Here is a 5567-nt window from a genome sequence, read left to right on the forward strand (position 1 = left end):
TTCCATCATTTTGCCTCCTTTATAATGTCCTGAGAGAACAAAACTTACACCAGGATTGAGTGTCTCTTGGCTGGAATATAGAATCTTTCATGGGAAACAGATTCATGACCCACAGATAGAAATCTCATAGCCATGAGGTTCTTGGGCAGCTCTTGTAGAGTCCTGAGGCAATTTATGTGGCTTCTATAAAATGGGGACAGTCCAGGCTCCTTGCGTCAATTTGAGAGCATTAATTCCCTGATTGCCAATAAACAAGAAGGTGGACCCTTGCAAAGCCACATTGTCTATGACAGCTCTGTTACATAATTGGTGTGACTAAATACCTCATAGGCAACCTGAAGACTAAAGCTTCATAAGAGACTTTGGTTTAGAATTGATTCTAGACGCAACTACAAGTGCACAATGAAGGGAAATAAGTAGCATCTTGGAGTTTAAAAGTGGTACATTAAGGACTAGCACAAATGAGGGCAGAACTGTCCATTCTCTTGTCTGCCAGACTCAGCATTTTCTTGCTCTGTGGCCTCCTTTGCCTCTTTTCACAACAGCTGGATGAAGGGATCAGAAATGGCCGTCATGGTGCTCCTTCACAGAAGACTCCTGACTGAAAGCTCCTTGCCTCTCCCCAGGGAGAGCAAGAACCTGTCATGCTCAGAAACAGAATGGGTTCCAGCCTTTTAGCACTAGTGGCCCACGGATAGGACTGACACTCGTGACTCTCCTGGTAGTGGAAGAAAAGACCTACTCTCTTCCTCCTCAGGGAGAGCTCTGCTGTGTAGGCCCACACATTACTCAGAATCACTTAGTCTTCCTCCAAGCTCCAGAGCCATTGGTACAAGTGCTTTATCAAAACTAAACACATAGTACATAAAATGAGATTAAGAGAATACAGAAGTCAGCATAGTGATCAGACCCCTGTTCCTTGGCTGGTTGAGGCAGCTTCAGTGGATGGCAGGAAGGCGGGAGCACGTCCAGCTTTGTCAAGCAACCCTCCAAGGGCAGTTGACCTGTGACCTCGAGATTAGACACTGAGGTTCTTTTGGATTTTTACGATTATTAAATATGTGTCTGAGTGGTAAAAAACAAACAAACAAAACAAAAACATTTTAGTTGAATGACTCTGGTGGGACGAGCTACTTCATTTTTCCAGCCACTCAGAGGCAGAGTATTAATGGCCAAATGCTCATTTGCCCTGGTTATGAGCTAGGGGGTGCAAAATGGAATAGTAATCAAAAAACAGACTTTGCAATCAAATAGATCTCTGTGGTCTTCAGCCAATTATTTACCTTCCCTGAACCTGTTTCCCAAGGTCTGTTGTGGCTACTTTGAAGGGGTGTTGTGATTTTAAAAGGTAAAAAATGTAAATTGACAGCATAGTCCTTGATTCAGAGTAATTTCTTAAGCGCTTATTTTGGTTTAACCTCTTTTTTCTTTAACTGTTTATAACTCTGCACATTTAGGAATTAACACTTTACCAAACAGAAATAATATAATCTGTGCTTCAGAGCAGGCAAGAATGAAAAGATTAGTACAAATCAAGACTGAAGCTGAAAGTAAAGTAAGTTTTTCTGGTATTGGAAAAAAAATTCTTAATATAAATAGTGACGTAGCTCCCTGCATTTGACAGATATTTGTGTGTGTATATAAATAATTGCTCTCTTTCCTCTGAAGTGCTGATACAAAAACAGAAGTGCGAAAATATCGCATGGTATTTCCACTCTTACTGGAAGCACCGAGGGTCTCAGAGGCTCCCATGTCACCTCAGTTGCCTGTGCTCATTTATATTAGCTATTTATCCAACCTGTATATTTTTTGAGTACCTTAGCATTTTCTGTAGAATTTATGAAATCTGCTACAGAAATGAATTTACCTTGAGGGTTCTCAGCCTAGGTTCATGTCACACTTTGATTTGAATTAAGGCAAATGAACATACTCTTATTGTCACCTGTGGACTTAACCATCTGTTGTGCATTGCAAGGGCCACAGAAGAAATAGAAAGATCAGCCTGCATCTCAAAATTTTAATTGGAGAGACAAAAAAACAGATGTGTAAAATAGCTGGAAAACTGTAAGTTACGTATATGGCAGTTTTAGCATTTTGGAAAGAAAACATCTTAGATATGCTAAGGCAGGAGGGAGGCTATATGGCAAGATCTGAGTAGATGTTTGAGAAGTGAAAATGAGCTGGTAATCATACACCATGAGAAGGGGCTTTTGTGTTGCCACAATGAACATTTTCTAGTGTTGTTGTTTCTTCTCCTTTCTTTAATAATTCTTCTCCTTCCCTCCATCTTCCTCCCTTCTTTATCCTCCCCTTCCTTCTTCTTGTGTATCAATTTGAAAACATTTTCGTGTCATCTAAGAGTTTAGGTTGAGGGTTGGGGTATGTGATGCTCTTTATAAGCCTCAGACTGTATTCAGGTGTGTATCTTTATCTATATTACCTACTGGAAGATGCTTTGTAAGCCTGAATTACTTTAATACCTGCCTTTCATTTCCACTTTACTCAGGTTATATTTACCATACTAACTAATCTTTGAATAGCACTAAAAAGTTTACCTAGAATTCTCATAGGTTATCTCATTTAATCTCATAATTATCATGTCAGGTAATTTCTTGTTAGCTCATTTTACGTATAATATACTGAGACTTAGAGAGAATAAGTATTTTCCTTAGATTGCTCAATGATAAAATGAGTAATTCTAAGGTCCCAAGTATCCTTTAAGCATTTCTAAAAAAAATACATGCAAGAGAAAAGCTTGTAGAATGTAGTCAAATGGGTATGTCACTTTTTTGTTACCTTGGAATTTCAGCAAAAGTTCTAAAGCTGTGAAAGGTACAAGGGGTGAAAAAGTTTTCCAGCATACTAAAGAAAAGGGCTGAATGTAAAACCCCATGGGCTTTGCTGGAGGTGGCAGCTCAGTTCAGCTACCATCACTCCAACAGCCCAGGTAAGAGAAGACAGGCATTCAAAAGCAACTTTGGTGAAGGAAACTTCCTTTGAAGGAGACTGACAGCTCTCTTTTCTCTTCCTTAGGAAGGGGAGGGGGTAATTCCCCCTTCTATGCCAAGTGAATATGGTCCCACCCCTAAATATTATGTCATCTGCAAGAGACAGACTGGCATCTCCCTCTGGTTTGAAGAGTGATGAGACTTTTAGGTGCCCCCATACACAATCAGTCTTGAGAGTTTGATTTATGTCCCTCGAAGCTTGGGGAGGGGCACAGGGCCTGGTGTCTGCCTCTCACTTGGGAAAGTCTGAAAGCCCAAGGCTGGATGGTGGTGACTGCAAAAACAGAGAGGACAGATCAGTAGTGCTTGAAGCTGCATTTCCCCAAATTGGAGGAGCCAGTGTATGTGCTTTCCCATAGGGCACTGTGAAAGGTAGCCAGGCTTCAGACATCTTGAAAGGATCTTAACTAAGAAGGGCATGTGCATTGGCATCTCGGAAAGCCAGTTCATGTGCTGTACAGCAGAGCTGTCATTTGGATATTTACTGGGACAGGCAGAAGACATTTGCTATCTAAGAAAGTACTAAAAGCTCTGGCTGGAAGCAGCAGAGGAGTTGGGAGACAAAGGAGAGTGAAAAAGCCAGGTGTGATATTCAGAGTATTTCACCATTGGTGGGGCACACATGCTGACCAGCCAGCAAGGATGCCCGGCAGGGCTGGTGTGGGCTGGCAGAATACCAGCCTAAAGAAAGTTCGTCTTGTTTCTCCTTTCTCACTGCTACCTTCCAAACGCCAGGTCAGACTTGAGCTTAGGGAATAGGAAAGAAGCTCTACTACGTTGGATATGATATTAAAATTTAGATTTAGACTAAAGTATCTAACACAGACGTTTTAATGCAGAAAACGCACCTTTCCTGACTTCTTGGGCCTGTTGGAGATGATGTGTAGAGGAGGAAGAGTTCTATCCTACAGAGAGTCTCACAGTGCTGGTGAGAGGCAAGTTCATGCTGACTGTACCCTACCCAGTTCAGCAAGCTCACTCAGTGATTTACATGTACTGAATATATTTCCATAAAATGACCATGAACTCTATATAGAGAAAAAAGTTTGACATGACCTTGGCTAGCATTTCATGAGTGAGATGTAGAACTGGGGTCCATTCAGGTGAAGGTGTCTGGCCAAAGTCCTACACACAGCTCAGTGGGTGAAACACTCGTGAAAACACTGACTCTGATGCCAGGTTTCTGGAGCAAGGTCAGATGCTCCCTTTACTAACGGAATGACATGTTGAACTGCTTAAAGTTACACAACGCACATATGTGGTTTCTCCTGTAAACAACCGGGAAAGGATAATTTGTTGTAGCCCCCAGGAGTAAACAAGATTCTTGGTAAGACTCTAAAGAAAGTAAAGATAAAAGGAGGAAAAGCTTTATCTTATATTGTTACAAGTTCACTTAGTTTTGGAGGAAACGCCGAAGGCTAGCAAACAGCCGGCAGAATCCAATTATTAAAGAGAGGAACCAGAGCCATACCAGAGAATTAGAGACCAGTCAGAGTAATGGTGACCTCCAAGGGATGGCCAGAGAAAAATGTTTTGGAGGATCCAGCAGAATTGGAAACAAGCATTTTAATCAAACTAAGGCAAAATGTAGGAGAGAAGGCTTCATGTGTGGAAAATGCTATTATTGAGGAAAGCATTTTTTTTTCTTTTTTAAATGATTGTTTCAAAACACTTTACTTTCCTCTAGTTTGTGTTTTTCCTATTGTGCCATAATGTCTTTTTTATTTAAAAAAAAAAAAAGGTGTTGCCTTGGGAGGTAGGTCTCTTGTTTTGGAGAAGTTTAGGAAGAAAATTCAACAGTGTAAGAACTAACTGGGATGCTAAACCTTCTCTCGTGAAATTTAGGTTCTAATGCAAATATATAGTAAAAAAAGAAATCAGTAATCTATTATGCACAAAACAGAGCAAGTAAAGGGATGTAGGGAGTGCTAAGTGTGGCTGGAAGAAAGGACCTGTAGTCATTTTAAAGAGTAGCTATCATTGACATGGAAAGAAATATGCCATGTCATATGCCATGTCATTAGGCTTGATTCTGACCTGGAAAAACTGATACCCAGAGCATGCTCGTTTGTTATATGTCTTTTCTGCTTTTAAAACACAAGTTCCTTTCCTCCTACTTCCCTTCTTACCCTTCCCTTAAAATGTCACTTCCACCTTATCAGAGGCTGATAATATGGCTGGTGGCATCCCAGCAGGGTAGCAAAGGCAGTTCTCGTTTCTTGAATCAAAAATGTACGAGGAGCACATATGCCACCACAGACAAATTAGTGCTCGGTTTGTTTGCTTGTGGATCCTCACAACTTCATTGGTGTTTTATCAATAAAAATGTCAGTGTTTTTAATAGCTAGCTGGAAGATAGGATAGACCCTGGTCCAGAGTTAGTCCAGGGTTCTTAACTGTAGCTGCACATGAGAATCATCCAGGGAGCTTTGAAAAGTGCATATGCTAAGGTCTAGGGCCAGAGATGCTGATTCAGTTGGCCTCCATGGGGCCAGATGTTGATATTTTTAGATGCTGTCCAGTGATGCTGGAGATGGCCAGGGCTGGGGACTCAAAGGT

Source organism: Mesoplodon densirostris, chromosome 6, assembly GCF_025265405.1.
Source record: "Mesoplodon densirostris isolate mMesDen1 chromosome 6, mMesDen1 primary haplotype, whole genome shotgun sequence".
Taxonomy (NCBI): Eukaryota; Metazoa; Chordata; class Mammalia; order Artiodactyla; family Ziphiidae; genus Mesoplodon; species Mesoplodon densirostris.